The sequence below is a fragment of the Ranitomeya variabilis genome, chromosome 4 (assembly GCF_051348905.1).
Source record: "Ranitomeya variabilis isolate aRanVar5 chromosome 4, aRanVar5.hap1, whole genome shotgun sequence".
Classification (NCBI taxonomy): domain Eukaryota; kingdom Metazoa; phylum Chordata; class Amphibia; order Anura; family Dendrobatidae; genus Ranitomeya; species Ranitomeya variabilis.
The window spans coordinates 198,896,750-198,919,089 of record NC_135235.1 but is presented as its reverse complement, the minus strand read 5'-3'; the positions used below and the strand labels follow the sequence as shown (position 1 = coordinate 198,919,089).

The 22,340-nt window shown below is 51.1% G+C and overlaps 1 protein-coding gene across 2 annotated transcripts in view; it reads left to right on the top strand.

The window, feature by feature from the left end:
* The window catches only part of LOC143770209 (suppressor of cytokine signaling 3-like), a 202,144-nt gene that overhangs the window by 995 nt on the left and 178,809 nt on the right, over positions 1 to 22,340 (top strand). The gene's annotated exons all lie outside the window — the stretch shown is intronic.

Sequence of the window (22,340 nt, the reverse complement as noted above, 5' to 3'; positions counted from 1 at the left end):
CTACCCTCTCTATAATGCCGCACTCACATATACACCTGCACCATGAACATTCCCGTTCTGCTCAGATACACAGATACAGACACATATATAAAATAAGTACATGTAATCAAATCATACACATTACACACATGTATAAATCACGCATATGCGGTGGTAGTCATGGGCGAGGTACTCGTGCTTCACGCCCTGCCGCGCTACATGAAAATAGGGGTCCTGGCTGGATGTTTGGACTTTTACTATAGTGGCGATCAGAGCCGGCTCCAAGTTTTCGTTGCTTCGGGTGAAAGAGTCCCGGTGGGCGCCTTTAACACATACCACAATTCATGATGCACAGATACGGCGGAGAAATATAGGTGTAGTATAATGCCAACGATTTCACTTACTTCTTTAATTACATCAGTGATATCTATTGTAAATTCTACAATAGCTCAGAAACCGGACAGTATAATCCTCCATACAGTATTTTGGGTACCACATAGTACTCCATACAGAATAATGAGCCCCATATATTGTCCCATACAGAATAATGAACCCCATATATTGCTCCATATATAATGATCCCCATATAATGCTCCATAGAGTATATTATGGACCCCATATAATGCTCCGTACTGTATATGATGAGCCCCATGCAGTATAATGAGCCCCATATATTGCTCCATACACAATGGGCACCATATAATACTACATACAGTATATGATAGGCCCAATTTAATGCTCCAGTATATGATGAGTCCCATATATTGCTCGATACAGAATAGGCCCCATATAATGCTCCAGTATATGATGGGCCCCATATAATGCTCCAGTATATGATGGGCACCATATATTGCTCCAAACAGAATGGACCCCATTAGATGCTCCACGTATAATGGGCCCCATAAGATGCTCCTTATATAATGGGCCCCATATGATACTCCATATATAATGGGCCCTATATGATGTTCCAGTATATGATGGGCCCAATATAATGCTCCATATATAATGGGCCCATTATGATGCTCCAGTATATGATAGGCCCCATATAATGCTCCATAATGGGTCCCATATGATGCTCCAGTACATGATGGACCCATATATTGCTCCATACATATACATAAAAAAGGTGAAATACTCACCTTTCCTTGCTGGCCGCTGCTCTGCACCGGACTCCTCAGCGCCGCCGTCTTTCGGCTCTCTGCACTGTGACTGTTCAGGTAGAGAGCACACAGACGTGATGTCATCGGGCCTTCTGACCTGAAACATCACAGTCAGAAGATGCGGAAGAGGCTGCAGTGGTGGAACAGGGAGAGTTAAGCATCGCAAGTACCGAGGCCCTGACCAAGTAGGGGGCCCTGAACAAGCAGGAGCCACACTCCTGGGCGCTGGCACTGGCAAAGGCATTGGGCCCCCATAGCGTGCCGGTGACCCTGAAGGCAAGTAGGCCCCCGGCCTGTTCAGGGCTCCTGGTGCTGATGCCGGCCCTGGTGGCGATACACTGTTGCAGACCACATGGTTCCATTGTATTCGGATGGCCAAGACCATGTGTTACAGATTTCAATAAGAGAGGCCATAGTTCATAAATTAATGCATTTTTACTGAACAATAACTTTTGAGGAACTATGTACAGCAGGTAGTAGGTGTTCATCTTCATGAATGTTTCTGTTATGACATGGAACATTATCACAAGCTTCTTCCTCTCTTTATAGGAGTCACTCTAGCCCTGTACGTTGTCTTACTCTTCTGCCTCCACACAGCACAGCCCAGAGCCTCCTCGTCTCCAATAACAGCACTAGAGTCCAGCAAGTAATACTCCTATACTTCCACTGCGATTCTGCAACTTTCTCCCCTTAGGGGAGTTTTCTATGAAAATATGGCTGCTACTTAAATTTCTGCTTTAAGGACGCCTTCGGACCACCTCACAGGCATTTCATCTTCATCTTACTCATCCTTTCTTCTCCGCTACGTTACCTGACAGACAACTCCATGCAGTACCGCTAGACTTCCTACTCCAGGCCCCAATACTTCTTCATCTTCTCTCTCTCACTCTGCTGTGACTCCGGACACTAACCTCTTCCTTCTTCTTGTTGCTTGCTTCGTAGGACTTACTACCTGCCTTGGTCATCTCCCTTTTGACATAAATGCACCCGCTAGATGTGGTTCTGTTATTCAGCCAGACTGAAGGTCTTCCACTTCTTCTATATTTGAAAAAACTTTTTGACAGTTAGGGTGATCAATGAGTGGAAAAGCCGGCCATGAGAGGTGGTGAGTTCTCCTTCCATGGAAGTCTTCAAACAGAGGCTGGACAGACATCTGTCTGGGATGATTTAGTGAATCCTGCTTTGAGCAGGGGGTTGGACCAAATGACCCAGGAGGTCCCTTCCAACTCTACCATTCAATGATTCTATGATTCTACTGCTGAAGGCTCATCCCTATCTGTCATTCTACTTGGTAACTCTCCTTTGTGCCCTCACTTAGCTCCTCCCTTGGGCTAGTCCCTACTATTAACTGCAACTATATCTGCCAACTACCTAGTGCTATTCAGAACTCAAGTATATAACTAACAATATAAATAATTAAACATTTCAAACACCATAATGCATTACATCATTTTACATATCTTGAAGGGAGAACGTGGACAACTCTTCCACCTTCTTACAAAATGTCAGACATCCTTTTGGTTGAAAACATCCATTTCAATCAACCTTACGGTATGTTGGTACAGAAATTTGTTGTTTTCTTTGTTGGAAAAATCTACCATGTATTTGCAGAGACATTCACAGCCTATACCTGAGTATGGCAGAATTCGGTCAACAAGAGCTGATCGCCGCAAGATCATCTGGAGTGGATTTTGATTCAATGTACTTGCATGTTTATATAAACTTTTATGGATACATTACTTATATAGGTCACTCTGGAAATATGAACACTCTCATCAGGGGTTATTGACTTTCCTATACACTGCATTAAAACATTTAAAGAGGACCAGGATAAAAGTTTCCTATTTTTGCCCTTATTTTATTGCTGATGCTCACGTGAGTATTCTGCTTTTATGTTTTTTAAAAATACGCCATATGATTCCAGAGATTCGGAATCTTTCATTTAGTGTTAATTCTTGTGGTGTTCCCAGGGGGCATGGCTGACTAGGTAATAATGCAAAGCAGCCTAAAGACACGCCCCAAAGGAGACTATTGACCACTCCCCTTTGGCTAAGACCATAGGAATTAGCACTAAATAAAAACATACATAACTTTGGAACTTTATGTCGGATTATAGAAAAAAACAGAATGCATATGAGCAACGGGAATAAAATTAGATAAAAAACAAACACCTTTTTATCTAGCCAAGGGACCTCTTTAAGTGCATTTAGTGCTATTTTCTAAGCTCTTTTAAATGAGTGTTTATCTTAAAGGAGGAAAATATTACAGTCTCTCCAAGGTGTGGTGGTTAAAGTAATTTGCATGAACTAAAGGAAATAATAATCCTGGCCGCACTGATAACACTTCAATTAACTCTACAATGTTCTTAGAAGTCACATGCTACAGATACTGTAGTTGTTCAGAAAAGAAAAGTGGATATCCATCAACATCACGGTGTCGCGAGTTTTGTACATTTTATTCATTTTTTTTTTTTTTGCATACATGAAAAACTGAACAATTTTCACCAGTATTTTGGATCAGATTTTCTTCAGTGTTTGATTCATGAGTCAGATATGGCCATCGGTGTCTGGGTATGTGCACACAATGTCTTTTTCAGCCTGGAATCCACCTGAAACAGCGCCAATGTTCCACCTCAAAAAATGAACGGCATTGCTGTACACATGTTCAGTCTTTTGTTGCCTTTTTTAACCGCATCAGGGTTCGGGAACTGTGAAGTTGTAAAAGAAGTAGCACGTTCTTTCTAAGGGCGGCTTTCACCGGGAAGCAGTTCTTTAGTTATAGTATAAATTAAAGCAAAAAGACTAATGCAAAACAACAGCAAAACCATCACTTTAGGAAAAAGATTGCCAGCTTAAGCAGCTTTACCGAGGAATATGGAGCGCCCCCAGTAGGGCAATGGGGTACTCGGTACTGGGTCCTTCGGTATTCTGTGTGGATGTCACGGTGGCTGACCCGGTCCGTGGCCCTAGGGGCGTCCGGTATTAAATGCAGGGAAGGTCTTTAAAGGGATAATGTTCGTGACGCCACCTGTGGCATTCGGTCAGGGTGACCGACGCTGCTTAGGGGTCCGTTGGGGTGATGTAATGGCAGCTAGATGGTATACCTGCCCACAGGTGAAGTGTATCCCCAGGGCTTCCCAGAGTGTAGATGGTGATGGTGGTTGATGTAAGGCAAAGTGAATAATGAGGACACAAGGTTGCAGTCTCTTTACCTTTACTGAAGGCTTCAGTGTCCACAGTCCAGGGTACAGACCACAGGGCAGGCAGAGTCCGGCCGGTCAGAAGGCAAATCCAGAGTCCCCTTATCCAGGTGGAATTCAATAGCCTTCCTCTTGCGCCTGGGTGTTGTAGTACCTCCCTGCTGAGCTTCACGGTAAGGTCCTCACAACTATTGGAGAGGTTTAGTCTCTTTCTCTCTGTCCCCCTGATGGATAGGATAGGACAAAACCCATATGACTGGTGGCCTGAGGCTGTTTATAGGGACCCTATGACGCCCCAGCCCCCACAAGTTGCCACCGTGCCTCCTTGGTATATGATCAGGCAGCCAACGTGGAATTAACTGTCCTGCCAGTCTCTGAAGTAAAGCTTAGAGATCCTTACTCCCTCGGTATTCTGGCCACCGGGATTCTTGCGCCTCAGAAGGAGGCAGCCTTTCACAGGGCAGAACTCCTTCTGGTTTTCCTCTCCTTCTGCTATGACTTCGTTTCTCACTCACTGCAAAACACTTCTCTTCTAATGTCTCTCTCTTAGGATGCTGCTGCACGTGGGGCAAACGCAGCTCCGTGGACCCTCATCCTCCACAGACCGCAGTCTGGAGCTGACTGGAACCCACTCCAGCCAGCTTCTGCCAAACTCCGTCAGGTTCTGACTAACTTCCTAACCAAACCACCAGTTTTACCTAACTGTGAGGAGTGCCCTAATAGATAGAAGCTTAGCTCCCCCTGGCGGCCTGGAGTGTGAAGTGTGTTGTGTGGTTTGTGATACCTGGACAGAAGATCTCCTTTATTGCCATCAGACGTAACATCACTCCCCCTAGTGGAAGAACAACATCACTGCAACGACCAGGACTCTGGGGCGCTGCAAATACCTATCCTGGCGTCTTAAAAGTGTTGTGTGCACATACCCTTTCAGCAGTTTTCTTCATATGTCAAAAAAAATCTGATGGATGTTTCTCCTAGAAAAAAGTTAGTGAAAAATGGACAGCACTCTGTCAAGAGTGTGACTCGCCAACCTGGGAGATCTGGGGGTAGAAGATCACTGCATATTGTGAATCGCAGATCTTCCATTTTTAGCCTGTGTATTTGGATCGCACATTAAATGAATTTGGTTTCCTTTGGTGCTGAGGAGGTAAATGACTCTTTTTATGCTGGTCAGAAACATACAGCTCCATTTCAACTGCTTCTGATCGTTAACTCTTCCTATAAAATTTGGCCAGACCCTCTCTGTCCTGCCGGTGAAAGCTCTGTTTCCTTGCTCTTAAGAGACGCTGTGCTGTGTGCTAAAGCTAAGTAGTTGAAGTTTGGAGTTGGAGTTGTAGTATTCTGTAGTTTGCTGTTGTACATGTATGTGTTTATCTGCTGGTCCCTTTTCCTCTGATTTACTCTGAAACGCTGCAGGTATTTCAGGTATTGTTAGTATACATTGAAAAGCTGGCTGGGACTATGTGACGGCTTCTCTGCATCAGGATCCCTTTTACTGATGTAGAACTATGTGCTCTTTCCTTACAATACATGTTGCCAGTGCGCTCTCTTGCAGGCTATTGACTTCTTATCAGAGTAAGCAAGAGAGCGCACTGTCACTGTGCACTGATATAATTATAACATAGTGAAAGGGAGCTCTTACTGAGCATGCGTCCAACCTGACAAATGATGCATGATCAGTACAACATGGCATGCCCTAAAATGGACGTCACTGATGATACTGCTCCCTGATAATGTATCATTTGAGTATCCCGGCATGCACCAGGGTTTCTCAAACAAAGCGTCATCAAAAGGGAAGTACTGTAAAAATGTAAAAAAAAAATAGAGTTCGAGAGAGTAGAGAGTGAATGATAGGGACTTTTTAATTAAAGTATATTAGAAAAGAGATTAAATTATTTGAATAAATAGGCATTTAGGGTTAACATTGTAAGGTGCCAGTGTGTGGTAGTCTTGGGCGAGCTGCTGCTCCATGACGCCCTGGCACTTTACAGACAAATTATGTCCCAGTTCAAATGTGTGTTATGAACTGACCTTAGAGTAGTGGAATTGAAACCACTAGAGGCAGCACTGGAAAGTAGCAGAGTCAGGAATCAGCCAAGGGTCGGTACACGTGATCAGTAGTATAGTTTAAGGATAAGCAGGTTGCATAGTCAGGAGTTAGCCAGAGGTTGTAAATGGGAACAGCAATATAGTTGAAGGGTAAGCAGGTTGCATAGTCAGGAGTTAGCCAGAGGACGGTACAAGGGAGCAGCAGTATAGTTTGAACCAAGCAGCAGGTGGAAAAAGAGCTTCACTAAAGGCTGGGAGCTCAATAATCTCACAAGCAAGGAAGTGCAATGCCAGGTTTAAGAAGGGTATTTATGCATTAGATTAAAGTAGAGACAATCAGGAACTCAGGGTAGAGACAATCAGGAACTCAGGTACTAGTATCTGGGTTATAAAAGAACTGTCCCTCTAGCTGAATAGCTGAGAGGCAAGGGCTTTTGCCTGGTACACAAGAGCTGCTGGGTTCGAGTCTTGACAATGTGCCTTTGCATGTGCGGAGTGTTACACTTATTCACAGGCTGCAGGCCTCAGCTGTCTCCAGTTCTTCAACTTCATGAATCAGGGGCCACACAGTTCGCTTTAATACATAGAAGTTTACTTGACAGTTCAAATGCATCAGATTGTAACACGCAGCATAGGGCACAACACTCTCCATTTTTTATTTTCATAGTACATTACATCTTCAGCATTTCTTTCCGCCATATCTGGACTATCCCTACATTCACTGATCTTGTCAGCCCCAGGGATTCCAAATCCAGTTCTCCAGTACACCCAAGATCCATTACCTTTACCTCACGCGGTTCCGCGTCCATCTTCCTCTGTACAGAAGAGGTTGAGCTGCTCGCCATAGCACTTAAATTGAGACTTGAGCTCTGGACGTAGCAAGAACATCTGCAAGGAATTTTTGTAAGTACTCGTACCACCCAGAACAATATCTTCTCACTCTTGCTATATGCCCTAACTGTCCTTAAACTTGATCTTATTTCACTCACTAACAAACTCGAACTCCCTTTACACAGGAAGCGGTCTCTTTTTACTGGCACATTTCTCTCCCAATATGAGCTAGTACCAAGCATTAACACTTTGATACTTATATCCTAAGCCCTAACCTATGTCTTATTCCATACTTATGCTTCACTGTAGACTCCTAACAATATACAATACTTATTCACTATGGACATTAGCTTATCACAATCTATCACAATATATTCTGACACTGCAGGACATAGATTACACTTTACTTGACACAATATATAGAAGACACATGACACTATTCATGAGTAGTGTTGAGCATTCCGATACCGCAAGTATCGGGTATCGGCCGATACTTGCGGTATCGGAATTCCGATACCGGGATTCCGATACTTGCCGCGTATCGGATACCGGAATCGGAAGTTCCCAGATTCAAAATGCAGAAATTCAGCCAATGAGAATGATTTCAAGTGTGGGCACATCCTGTTCAGCATGGAGGGCATAAAACTACTGGCATGGCTGTGATTGGCTGCTGAAATGATGTCATGATGCAGTTTAAAAGTCGCTGGCGCCATTTTGCGATCACTCTGCTGTGAATTCAGTTAGTGACAGGACGCTGTTTGCTGACTGAGGGCCAGTTTAGAGATAGCGATTTGCTTCTTTGTGCTTTCCAAAGGCTAATTTAGCAACCGCTGTGTTCACCTACTATTCACCTTGCTTTTGCCTTGTAGCGCTGTTTTCACAGCGATCTGCAAGGTCTGTGTGTGTGTGAGTGCAGCCCACTCTCTAGTCTGAGTGCAGCCACATAGGCCATCCATAGCTGGTTGTATTCAGTTCAGGGAGGGTGGTTCATTGCCTCATACTGTCCTTTTTTTTTTTTTTTCCAAGTAGTGTAGTCTGCTGCTAATTTATTCAAAAAAATCCTATTAGTGTCTTTCCACCCATCTCCAGCTAATTTGTGGAAAAACACTAGATAGGATAACGTAGAGGAGGGTTTTTGGGCCTTGCAGCGCCGTTTACGGCTGTCTGCACGGTCTCCGTGTGACTGCAGCTCGCCCTGTAGTCTGTGAGCAGCCATAGCCTGGTTGTCTCCAGCTCAGGGTTCTTCACTGCGTCATACCGCCAAATCAATTTTCATTTTGTTTTAAGTAGTGCAGGCTGCTGCACATTTTTTCAAAAAATTCCTATTAGTGTCTTTCCACCCGTCTCCAGCTAATTTGTGGAAAAACACTAGATAGGATAACGTAGAGGAGGGTTTTTGGGCCTTGCAGCGCCGTTTACGGCTGTCTGCACGGTCTCCGTGTGACTGCAGCTCTATCCGTTGTCAGTTCAGCCCCCAAAAAATAAATAAATAATAAAGTTCACCAAACACACCAGTTACACCACTTTACATTTGTGTAGGCCACATTAGCTCATATTAAAGTCTAGTCCACACTTTAGAAAATTAGTGTTTCTTATACCTGTTAGGAGGAGTTGTTCAGGAATAAGCACACAAAGCCGTTAGTACTTTTCTGCTTATCTTTATCGGTCAACCAAGATGAAGAAGGCAGTGAGTAAGGCACGTGGGCGTGGGCGCGGAGCAGGGAGGGGACGTGGGGATTCTGTGCCTGCTGCGGGCACCGGTGACTCATCAGCACCCACTTTCACCAGGCAACAGTCATTCATGCGCAGCTTTGTGTCAGAGCGCCGTACACCGCTGCTGCGTGAAGAACAAATTGAAGCCGTTGTCGGATGGATGGCAGCTAATGCATCAACTTCAATTAGTGCCACATCCTCTCAGACACAGAGCACTGGAGAGCAGCCATCTGTCTCTTCACCACCTGCCAAATTGCCCAGGCAGACAGAGAGCCCAGGGCAGGAGCCGTCTCTACTTCTGTTCTCTGAATCTCTTGGCTTGGAAACAGGGGGCCAGCCAAGCAGCATTGGAGAAATGGAAGAAGAGGCAGGGTGCAGTGATGCCCAACAGCTTTTTCTCTCTTCCTCTGAAGAGGCGGGTGGGCCAGTGGCTCCGGTCACCACATCGCAGGCCGCATCAGCTGATGATGACACTCAGGTGCCACTTACTGGTGCGTGCTCTGCTGCTGAGACTACCCAGGAGGAGCAGTTGGGGGCAGAGGGTAGTGTAGATGATGAGGTCCTTGACCCATCTTGGCGTGAGGGACAGGAAGGTGGTGGGAGCAGCTCTGAGGAAGAGATTCCCCGTACGGCCCAAAGAGGGAGAGGGAGGGGGAAGACTGCGGATCCTGCAGCCTCCGCTTTGGCACCCGTTAGGAGCATGTCTCTTCCAAAAGCCAAAAAGGGCGCTCCCAAGACTTGCAGTGCCTGGTCCTTTTTTGACACAGTTGCAGATGACATTTGCTATGTCAGATGCAAGGTGTGTCATCAAAAAGTCAAAAGAGGTCGAAATGTCAGCAACCTCAATACCTCCAACATGTGGAAACATGTGCGCACCAGGCACCCAGCGGAGTTAGAAAAACACACTGAAGAGCTAGGCCAACCAACAGCGGCAGCTACCACCTCTTCAGCTTGTGTTGCCTCTTCCTCCAGCTCACACGCAGCTGGTTCGGCTTCCTCCCAGGATCGCCGTGGAAGAACCTCTGGCCCTGTTGTCCAGAGACCCGCTGTAATTCCACCCGCAGCACCACTTTCCCAGTCATCCACACACTCCCAGCCCAGTCTACAGCCATCGGTAGTACAGGCATGGGAGAAAAGGCGGCCTTTCTCGTCAAACCACCCACGAGCACAGGCTCTGACTGCAGGCATTGCCAAACTTCTGTCACTGGAAATGCTGTCATTCAGGCTGGTGGAGACTGACAGCTTCCGTGACTTGATGTCATTGGCAGTCCCACAGTACAATGTGCCCAGCCGCTTTTACTTCAGCAGGCAAGCCGTCCCTGCCCTGCACAAGCATGTGGAGGGACACATAAAACACGCGCTACTGAACGCCGTCAGTAGCAAGGTCCACCTCACCACCGATGCGTGGACCAGTCAACATGGACAGGGGCGATACCTTTCCCTCACTGCCCATTGGGTTAATGTCGTTGAGCCGGGTACAGACCGTGCGAGTGGCGCAGGACGTGTCCTGCCCACTCCAAGGATTGCAGGAATCCATTCTGTACGCATTGACTCCTCCTCTTACACCAGTTCCTCAGAATCATCGCTGCAGGAGCCGTCACAGTCCACCTCCACATGGACCCGTGATGAACGTGTACCTGTTACGACCGACATGAGCACAGCCATGGCCAAACGTCAACAGGCCGTCTTGAAATTAATTTTTTTGGGGAATCGTAGCCACACAGCGCAGGAGCTCTGGAATGCCATCAAGCAGGAGAGCGATGTGTGGTTTGTGCCAGCGAATCTCCAGCCAGGCATGGTAGTGTGTGATAATGGCCGAAATCTGGTGGCAGCTCTGGGCCTCGGCAACCTCACTCACATCCCATGTCTGGCACATGTGCTCAATTTGGTCGTGCAGAGCTTTTTGAGGGACTATCCGGATCTTGATGCACTGCTGCACAAGGTCCGCCTAGAGTGTGCTCACTTGCGGCGTTCCAGCATGGCAAAAGCGCGCATTGCGGCTCTGCAGCGCCGACACCGCCTGCCGGAACATCGCATCATATGTGACCTACCTACCAGGTGGAATTCCACGTTACATATGTTGGAGCGGTTGTGTGAGCAGCAGCAAGCTGTAATGGAGTACCAGCTGCTTCAGGCGCAAAGAAGTCGCAGTCAGCGCCGTACAGACTTCACAACCACAGAGTGGGCCACTATGAATGACGTCTGCCAGGTTTTGTGTCCCTTTGATTATTCCACGCGGATGGCGAGTGCAGATGATGCACTAGTCAGCATGACTGTCCCCCTTATCTGCCTGCTTGAAAAATCACTGCAAGCGCTAAGGGATGATGTTGTGGAAGAGGTGGAGGATGAGGATTCAGCATTTCCATCATCTTCTGGACAGTCAGCGCCACGTGGTTCCTCACAAACGCGTAGGCAGGGGACAGTTTGTGAGGAGGATGAGGAGGAGTCAATGGAGGAGGAAGACATCCGTCCAGAGGAGGGAGTTACACAATTGTCCAGTACTCAGTGTGTACAGCGAGGGTGGGGTGATGACGAGCGGGCAGAGATCACGCCTCCAGCAGGGGACAGCGTTTCTTGGGCAGTTGGCAGTCTGCAGCACATGGTGGATTACATGCTGCAGTGCCTGAGAAACGACCGCCGCATCGCCCACATTCTCAACATGTCTGATTATTGGGTGTTCACCCTCCTCGATCCTCGCTACCGGGACAACGTAGAAAGCCTCATCACACCGTTGAACCGGGAGCGAAAAATGCGGGAGTACCAAGACACACTGGTCAATTCCATCATCTTCTCCATTCCAACTGAGAGAAGTGCTGCTAGTGCATTCCAAAGCAGCTCAGTGCGTCCAGGCAGTGGTGGAGGCTCTGCACAAAGAGGGAGCAGAAGCAGTGCCTCTGCCCAAGGCAAGACCAGTATGGCCCAACTGTGGCACAGTTTTCTGTGCCCGCCACAAAAGTCTACACCATCACAGACGGCTCCAGTCAGCAGGAGGCAACGGTTCCGTCAGATGGTGACAGACTATATGTCTTGCCCTCTTGCTGTACTCCCAGACGGCTCTTCCCCTTTCAAGTTTTGGGTCTCAAAGCTGGATACATGGCCAGAGCTAAGCCAGTATGCATTGGAGGTGCTGTCTTGCCCTGCGGCCAGTGTATTATCGGAACGTGTCTTTAGTGCTGCAGGTGGTGTACTAACTGACCGTCGCATGCGACTATCCTCCAATAACGTTGACCGGCTTACTTTCCTGAAAATGAACAAGGCCTGGATCTCGCAGGAATTTGCCACTCCTCTTCCTGATTAAATAATTAGGTGACTGTCTACAGTATCCAGGTCTCCTGTTGTGTTCATCTTTCTACCACCTGAACTGTAATTCCTGGGCTCCAACACCGCCAGTTGAGGCTCAGAAGTGTCGTCTGCACAGTCAAAACATACGACCCAGTGTTATTGGGTTTCAGTAACGTCAGCTGATCCCCAGCTGTGTAGCCGGCAATGTGTCCTGCGACCGCCACGCTGACACAACAACTGAAATGTAAGGGAATCTGTCCCCCCCCCCCCAAGGCGTTTGTTACTGAAAGAGCCACCTTGTGCAGCAGTAATGCTGCACAAGGAAAAGGTAGCTATTTTTGTTTAGCTCCTTGCACACGCAGAACTTAACACTTATAAAATGTGTCCACTGATACCGTAAAACCGTCCCGGAGGTGGGACTTTCCTTCGTAATATGACGCAGCACAGCCGTCATTCCTACCCCCTTGGCGCCGTGCCCCGGCTCCTCAGCGTTGTTTGATTCCGTCCCGGAGCCTGCGCTGTTATGTTATCCCTTGGCCAGGCACACTTAGCGCTGCCCGTCTTCTGACATCATTTGGTGTCAGGATGGCTGCGCCTGTGCGGCCGCGCTGGCCGAGAGCCCGCCTCGCAGTGTCTTCTGATTTAATCCCACTGGGGGCCTGGGATCCATGGACATGCGCAGTGCATATCTGAACCTCCACCTCTCACTCATCTCCCTATGGCTTCTTCAGACTGTTCGGTGTCAGCTGGTCCCTAATAGCATGCCACGGCCGTGACACCGCACAGTCTTAAGAAGCCGTAGGGAGGGGAGTGAGAGGCGAGGATATGCACTGCGCATGGCCATGGATCCCAGGCCCCCAGTGGGATTAAATCAGAAGACACTGCGAGGCGGGCTCTCGGCCAGCGCGGCCGCACAGGCGCAGACAGCCTGACACCAAATGATGTCAGAAGATGGGCAGCGCTAAGTGTGCCTGGCCACGGGATAACATAACAGCGCAGGCTCTGGGACGGAATCAAACAACGCTGAGGAGCCGGGGCACGGCGCCAAGGGGGTAGGAATGACGGCTGTGCTGCGTCATATTACGAAGGAAAGTCCCACCTCCGGGACGGTTTCACGGTTTCAGGGGACACATTTTATAAGTGTTTAGTTCTGTGTTTGCAAGGAGCATGATGAAAAGAGCCACCTTTTCCTTTTGCATCTTTTGTGCTGCACAAGCTGGCTCTTTCAGCTACAAACGCCTTGGGGGGGGGTTAAAGGTTCCCTTTCGACTTTCTCAGGCTTCGGCCTACATTGTGTTCCTCTGCTTTTCCACCTGTCCCTGGGCTCCAACACCGCTAGTTGCCGTCCAGAAGTGCTGTACGCACAGTCCCAACAGTCGCTCCTCTGTTATTGGGGTTCAGTAACGTCAGCTGTTCCCCTGCTGTGTGTGTGGCAATCCCTCCTACCTCCTCCTACCCCCTCCTCCTCCACCTGTCCCTGGGCTCCAACACCGCCAGTTGCCGTCCAGAAGTGCTATACGCACAGTCCCAACAGTCGCTCCTCTGTTATTGGGGTTCAGTAACGTCAGCTGTTCCCCTGCTGTGTGTGTGGCAATCCCTCCTACCTCCTCCTACCTCCTCCTCCTCCACCTGTCCCTGGGCTCCAACACCGCCAGTTGCCGTCCAGAAGTGCTGTACGCACAGTCAACAGTCCCTCCTCTGTTATTGGGGTTCAGTAACATCAGCTGTTCCCCTGCTGTGTGTGTGGCAATCCCTCCTACCTCCTCCTACCTCCTCCTCCTCCACCTGTCCCTGGGCTCCAACACCGCTAGTTGCCGTCCAGAAGTGCTGTACGCACAGTCCCAACAGTCGCTCCTCTGTTATTGGGGTTCAGTAACGTCAGCTGTTCCCCTGCTGTGTGTGTGGCAATCCCTCCTACCTCCTCCTACCCCCTCCTCCTCCACCTGTCCCTGGGCTCCAACACCGCCAGTTGCCGTCCAGAAGTGCTGTACGCACAGTCCCAACAGTCGCTCCTCTGTTATTGGGGTTCAGTAACGTCAGCTGTTCCCCTGCTGTGTGTGTGGCAATCCCTCCTACCTCCTCCTACCTCCTCCTCCTCCACCTGTCCCTGGGCTCCAACACCGCCAGTTGCCGTCCAGAAGTGCTGTACGCACAGTCAACAGTCCCTCCTCTGTTATTGGGGTTCAGTAACGTCAGCTGTTCCCCTGCTGTGTGTGTGGCAATCCCTCCTACCTCCTCCTACCTCCTCCTCCTCCACCTGTCCCTGGGCTCCAACACCGCCAGTTGCCGTCCAGAAGTGCTGTACGCACAGTCAACAGTCCCTCCTCTGTTATTGGGGTTCAGTAACATCAGCTGTTCCCCTGCTGTGTGTGTGGCAATCCCTCCTACCTCCTCCACCTCCTCCTCCTCCACCTGTCCCTGGGCTCCAACACCGCTAGTTGCCGTCCAGAAGTGCTGTACGCACAGTCCCAACAGTCGCTCCTCTGTTATTGGGGTTCAGTAACGTCAGCTGTTCCCCTGCTGTGTGTGTGGCAATCCCTCCTACCTCCTCCTACCTCCTCCTCCTCCACCTGTCCCTGGGCTCCAACACCGCTAGTTGCCGTCCAGAAGTGCTGTACGCACAGTCCCAACAGTCCCTCCTCTGTTATTGGGGTTCAGTAACGTCAGCTGTTCCCCAGCTGTGTGTGTGGCAATCCCTCCTACCTCCTCCACCTCCTCCTCCTCCACCTGTCCCTGGGCTCCAACACCGCTAGTTGCTGTCCAGAAGTGCTGTACGCACAGTCCCAACAGTCGCTCCTCTGTTATTGGGGTTCAGTAACGTCAGCTGTTCCCCTGCTGTGTGTGTGGCAATCCCTCCTACCTCCTCCTACCTCCTCCTCCTCCACCTGTCCCTGGGCTCCAACACCGCTAGTTGCCGTCCAGAAGTGCTGTACGCACAGTCCCAACAGTCCCTCCTCTGTTATTGGGGTTCAGTAACGTCAGCTGTTCCCCAGCTGTGTGTGTGGCAATCCCTCCTACCTCCTCCACCTCCTCCTCCTCCACCTGTCCCTGGGCTCCAACACCGCCAGTTGCCGTCCAGAAGTGCTGTACGCACAGTCAACAGTCCCTCCTCTGTTATTGGGGTTCAGTAACGTCAGCTGTTCCCCAGCTGTGTGTGTGGCAATCCCTCCTACCTCCTCCTACCTACTCCTCCTCCACCTGTCCCTGGGCTCCAACACCGCTAGTTGCCGTCCAGAAGTGCTGTACGCACAGTCCCAACAGTCCCTCCTCTGTTATTGGGGTTCAGTAACGTCAGCTGTTCCCCAGCTGTGTGTGTGGCAATCCCTCCTACCTCCTCCACCTCCTCCTCCTCCACCTGTCCCTGGGCTCCAACACCGCCAGTTGCCGTCCAGAAGTGCTGTACGCACAGTCAACAGTCCCTCCTCTATTATTGGGGTTCAGTAACGTCAGCTGTTCCCCAGCTGTGTGTGTGGCAATCCCTCCTACCTCCTCCTACCTCCTCCTCCTCCACCTGTCCCTGGGCTCCAACACCGCCAGTTGCCATCCAGAAGTGCTGTACGCACAGTCAACAGTCCCTCCTCTGTTATTGGGGTTCAGTAACGTCAGCTGTTCCCCTGCTGTGTGTGTGGCAATCCCTCCTACCTCCTCCTACCTCCTCCACCTGTCCCTGGGCTCCAACACCGCTAGTTGCCGTCCAGAAGTGCTGTACGCACAGTCCCAACAGTCCCTCCTCTGTTATTGGGGTTCAGTAACGTCAGCTGTTCCCCAGCTGTGTGTGTGGCAATCCCTCCTACCTCCTCCACCTCCTCCTCCTCCACCTGTCCCTGGGCTCCAACACCGCTAGTTGCCGTCCAGAAGTGCTGTACGCACAGTCCCAACAGTCGCTCCTCTGTTATTGGGGTTCAGTAACGTCAGCTGTTCCCCTGCTGTGTGTGTGGCAATCCCTCCTACCTCCTCCTACCTCCTCCTCCTCCACCTGTCCCTGGGCTCCAACACCGCTAGTTGCCGTCCAGAAGTGCTGTACGCACAGTCCCAACAGTCCCTCCTCTGTTATTGGGGTTCAGTAACGTCAGCTGTTCCCCAGCTGTGTGTGTGGCAATCCCTCCTACCTCCTCCACCTCCTCCTCCTCCACCTGTCCCTGGGCTCCAACACCGCTAGTTGTTGCCTGGTAGTGCTGTACGCACAGTCCCAACAGTCCCTCCTCTGTTATTGGGGTTCAGTAACGTCAGCTGTTCCCCTGCTGTGTGTGTGGCAATCCCTCCTACCTCCTCCTACCTCCTCCTCCTCCACCTGTCCCTGGGCTCCAACACCGCTAGTTGCCGTCCAGAAGTGCTGTACGCACAGTCCCAACAGTCCCTCCTCTGTTATTGGGGTTCAGTAACGTCAGCTGTTCCCCAGCTGTGTGTGTGGCAATCCCTCCTACCTCCTCCACCTCCTCCTCCTCCACCTGTCCCTGGGCTCCAACACCGCTAGTTGCCGTCCAGAAGTGCTGTACGCACAGTCCCAACAGTCGCTCCTCTGTTATTGGGGTTCAGTAACGTCAGCTGTTCCCCTGCTGTGTGTGTGGCAATCCCTCCTACCTCCTCCTACCTCCTCCTCCTCCACCTGTCCCTGGGCTCCAACACCGCTAGTTGCCGTCCAGAAGTGCTGTACGCACAGTCCCAACAGTCCCTCCTCTGTTATTGGGGTTCAGTAACGTCAGCTGTTCCCCAGCTGTGTGTGTGGCAATCCCTCCTACCTCCTCCACCTCCTCCTCCTCCACCTGTCCCTGGGCTCCAACACCGCTAGTTGCCGTCCAGAAGTGCTGTACGCACAGTCCCAACAGTCGCTCCTCTGTTATTGGGGTTCAGTAACGTCAGCTGTTCCCCTGCTGTGTGTGTGGCAATCCCTCCTACCTCCTCCTACCTCCTCCTCCTCCACCTGTCCCTGGGCTCCAACACCGCTAGTTGCCGTCCAGAAGTGCTGTACGCACAGTCCCAACAGTCCCTCCTCTGTTATTGGGGTTCAGTAACGTCAGCTGTTCCCCAGCTGTGTGTGTGGCAATCCCTCCTACCTCCTCCACCTCCTCCTCCTCCACCTGTCCCTGGGCTCCAACACCGCTAGTTGCCGTCCAGAAGTGCTGTACGCACAGTCCCAACAGTCGCTCCTCTGTTATTGGGGTTCAGTAACGTCAGCTGTTCCCCTGCTGTGTGTGTGGCAATCCCTCCTACCTCCTCCTACCTCCTCCTCCTCCACCTGTCCCTGGGCTCCAACACCGCTAGTTGCCATCCAGAAGTGCTGTACGCACAGTCCCAACAGTCCCTCCTCTGTTATTGGGGTTCAGTAACGTCAGCTGTTCCCCAGCTGTGTGTGTGGCAATCCCTCCTACCTCCTCCACCTCCTCCTCCTCCACCTGTCCCTGGGCTCCAACACCGCTAGTTGCCGTCCAGAAGTGCTGTACGCACAGTCCCAACAGTCGCTCCTCTGTTATTGGGGTTCAGTAACGTCAGCTGTTCCCCAGCTGTGTGTGTGGCAATCCCTCCTACCTCCTCCTACCTCCTCCTCCTCCACCTGTCCCTGGGCTCCAACACCGCTAGTTGCCGTCCAGAAGTGCTGTACGCACAGTCCCAACAGTCCCTCCTCTGTTATTGGGGTTCAGTAACGTCAGCTGTTCCCCAGCTGTGTGTGTGGCAATCCCTCCTACCTCCTCCACCTCCTCCTCCTCCACCTGTCCCTGGGCTCCAACACCGCCAGTTGCCGTCCAGAAGTGCTGTACGCACAGTCAACAGTCCCTCCTCTGTTATTGGGGTTCAGTAACGTCAGCTGTTCCCCTGCTGTGTGTGTGGCAATCCCTCCTACCTCCTCCTACCTCCTCCTCCTCCACCTGTCCCTGGGCTCCAACACCGCTAGTTGCCGTCCAGAAGTGCCGTACGCACAGTCCCAACAGTCCCTCCTCTGTTATTGGGGTTCAGTAACGTCAGCTGTTCCCCAGCTGTGTGTGTGGCAATCCCTCCTACCTCCTCCTACCTCCTCCTCCTCCACCTGTCCCTGGGCTCCAACACCGCCAGTTGCCGTCCAGAAGTGCTGTCCGCACAGTCCCAACAGTCGCTCCTCTGTTATTGGGGTTCAGTAACGTCAGCTGTTCCCCTGCTGTGTGTGTGGCAATCCCTCCTACCTCCTCCTACCTCCTCCTCCTCCACCTGTCCCTGGGCTCCAACACCGCTAGTTGCCGTCCAGAAGTGCTGTACGCACAGAGCCAAACACCTCGCCAATGTGTTAGTGGGGTTCAGCACCGCCAGCTGTTCCCCTGCTGTGTATACGGCAACGTGTACTGCGACCGCCACGCAGGCACAACAAGTTAAATTTAAGGGAACCTGCCCCCCCCCCAGGCGTTTGTTACTGAAGGAGCCACCTTGTGCAGCAGTAATGATGCAAAGGGAAAAAGTGCCTCTTTTCGTGGTGCTCCTTGCACATGCTGAACCTAACACTTATGAAATGTGTCCCCTCACAGCGTTAAACCGTCCGGTAGGTGGAACTTTCCTTTGTCGTGTGACGCAGCACAGCCATCAGTTTTACCCCCTTGGCACCGTGCGCCGCCTCCTCAGCGTTGTTTGAATCTGTCCCGGAGCCTGCGCTGTTAGGTTAGCCCTTGGCCATGCACACATTTTGCGCTGCCCGTCTTCTGACATCATTTGGTGTCAGGCTGGCTGCGCCTGTGCGGGTGCGCTGGCCGAGATCCCGCCTCGCAGTGTCATCTAATGTAATCCCACCGCGGGCCTGGGATCCGTGGCCATGCGCAGTGCATATCCTCGCCTCTCACTCCCCTCCCTACGGCTTCTTCAGACTGTGCGGTGTCAGCTGATCCCTAATAGCATGCCACGGCCGTGACACCGCACAGTCTTAAGAAGCCGTAGGGAGGGGAGTGAGAGGCGAGGATATGCACTGCGCATGGCCACGGATCCCAGGCCCGCGGTGGGATTACATTAGACGACACTGCGAGGCGGGATCTCGGCCAGCGCACCCGCACAGGTGCAGCCAGCCTGACACCAAATGATGTCAGAAGACGGGCAGCGCAAAATGTGTGCATGGCCAAGGGCTAACCTAACAGCGCAGGCTCCGGGACAGATTCAAACAACGCTGAGGAGGCGGCGCACGGCGCCAAGGGGGTAAAAATGATGGCTGTGCTGCGTCACACGACAAAGGAAAGTTCCACCTACCGGACGGTTTAACGCTGTGAGGGGACACATTTCATAAGTGTTAGGTTCAGCATGTGCAAGGACCATAATTAAAAGAGCTAAGTTTACCTTTTCCAGCATTAGTGCTGTACACAATGGCTCTTTCAGCTACAAACGCCTGGGGGGGGGTTAAAGGTTTCCTTTCAACTTGCTCCGGTGCAGGCTTCGGCCTACACTCCGCTCCCCCTGCTCCTCCTGCTGACCCTGGGCTCTAACACCGCCAGTTTTGGCCCAGATGTGCTAGCTGCACAGAGAAAAACACCAGCCAATGTGTCAGTGGGGTTCAGCACCGCCAGCTGTTCCCCTGCTGTGCAGCCGGCATCGTGTCCTGCAAAAGCCACGCAGACACAAGAACTGAAATTGAAGGGAACCTGTCCCCCCTCCCCCAGGCGTTTGTACGTTTTTAAGGCCACCTTGTACAGCGGTAATGCTGCATGTGTGCAAGGTGGCTCATAAACGTATTCTCCTCGCACATGTGGAACTGAAAACACGTCTAAAATGTGTCCTCTGTGTGACCATTTAACCGTCCCGGTGGTGTGACTTTCCTTTGTAATGACACGCTGCAACCCCCTTGGTAGCGCTGCCCGTCTTCTGGGATCATTGTTTGGCTGCCTGCGCCTCTGCGGCCGCCCTGACCCACACAACACCCCTCGGTGTCTTATTTCTTGGGACTGCGAGGGTGTGATTGATGGGCATGAGCAGTGCATCAGTTCGCCTGTCCCTCATCTCCTTCCGCCTTCTTCAGACTGTGCGGCTTCATGGCCGTGGCATGCGATAAGGGATCAGCTGACGCCGCACAGTCTGAAGCGGGTGTAAGGACCCGAGTGTGAGAGGCGAACATATGTGCTGCGCCAGGCCATGAATCCCAGCCCCGCAGTGTTTTAACAATGTTAAGACACTGCAGGGCTGGGACTCATGGTCATCGCGAACCGCACCGGCCGACATTAAATGATGTCAGAAGATGGGCAGCGCTAACAGCGCTAGGCCAGGGGATAACACGACAGCGCAGACTCCTGTACAGCAAATAACAACGCTCAGGAGGCTGCACCCAGCACCAAGGTGGGATTCTTGACATCTGTGCTGCGTCTCATTACAAAGGGAACTCGCGCCTCCAACACAGTTTGACTGTATAAAGGGCTAAATGTTATACGTGTTTCATTCAGCGTGTGCAAGGAGCAAAATTAAAAGAGCAACCTTTGACTTGTGCAGCACTACTGCTGCATAAGCTGTGGCTCTTATACTTTGTAACCCCTGAGGGGGGGTTAAAGGTTACCTTTGAAATTGGTTCAAGTAGGCTTCGGCCTACACTCTGCTCCCCCTGCAGAGCCCAGGCTCCAACACCGCCAGTTGGGGCCCGGCACTGCTAGCTGCACAGAGCCAAACACCAGCCAATGTGTCAGTGGGGTTCAGCACCGCCAGCTGTTCCCCTGCTGTGCAGCCGGCAACGTGTCCTGCAACTGCCACGCAGGCACAACAGACCCAAAGCTGCCGCCAGTGCAGGCTTCGGCCTACACTCTGCTCCATCTCCTCCTCCTGCTGACCCCGGGCTCTAACACCGCCAGTTGGGGCCCGGTACTGCTAGCTGCACAGAGAAAAACACCAGCCAATGTGTCAGTGGGGTTCAGCACCGCCAGCTGTTCCCCTGCTGTGCAGCCGGCATCGTGTCCTGCAAAAGCCACGCAGACACTTGCTCTTGTACCTTCTGCTCCCCATCCTGGTTCCAGTACCATCAGCTGGTTCCGGGCAGAGCCTTTGGCTTAGGTGCCTCCCTCTGGGTATCCGAGTTCCACCAACGTCAGGTGGTCCTTGGTAGTGCTTTCAGGCACGGGTACCTCCTGCTTAGTAACCGGGTTCCAGTAACGTCAGCTGGTCCTCGGTAGTTCCATTGGCTCTTGGACCTTCGGCTACCCATCCGGGTTCCAGCACCGTCAGCTGGTTCTCGGCAGTGTCTTTTGCTCTTGTACCTTCTGCTCCCCATCCTGGTTCCAGTACCGTCAGCTGGTTCCGGGCAGAGCCTTTGGCTTAGGTGCCTCCCTCTGGGTATCCGAGTTCCACCAACGTCAGGTGGTCCTTGGTAGTGCTTTCAGGCACGGGTACCTCCTGCTTAGTAACCGGGTTCCAGTAACGTCAGCTGGTCCTCGGTAGTTCCATTGGCTCTTGGACCTTCGGGTAGCCATCCGAGTTCCAGTTCCATCAGCTGGTTCTCGGCATTTTCTCAGCCTTCTTGTACCTTCTGCTACATTTCCAAGTTCAAGAGACTAAACACGATGACCCGGAAGACCACCCCTAAGATGACGACGACACCAGAGACGACAACCACCGTGATGACGACGACCCTGGAGACGATGACCCTGAAGACCACCCCGATGATGACGACCCGGGAGACGACGACCCTGAAGACCACCCCGATGACGACGACCCCGGAGACGACGACCCTGGAGACGACGACGACCTGGAAGACCGAGAAGCAGAAGAACAAGAGGCTGCAGAACAAAGAGCAGAAGAACATTAAGCATAACACTAAATATCAGAGCAAAAAATATTATCTAAATTATAAGCAGAAGAAGACTAAGCAGTGTATGGGGATGAGTCCGTTCCTCCTCGTGGTGCCCCTGGATAAAGCCTGATGCTGCAGGCCAAACTGAACGCGGACAAATGTAACTGTTTTGTGACAGGCAGAACGGAAGGTGTAATCTTCAAACTTTTATAGATAACAACTACGGGAATGCCTGACACAAATAAGAATATGATGAAGAAGTAGAATATGATGAAGATAATAGTAAAATAAAAAGAATATGAACAATGTAACCCAAAAAATAATAGGTAGAAGATGAAGAAGAAGATGAATAAGGTGAAGAAGTTGATGTCAAAGAAGCTGATGATGAGGATAATGAAGAAGAAAGTGTGGGAGA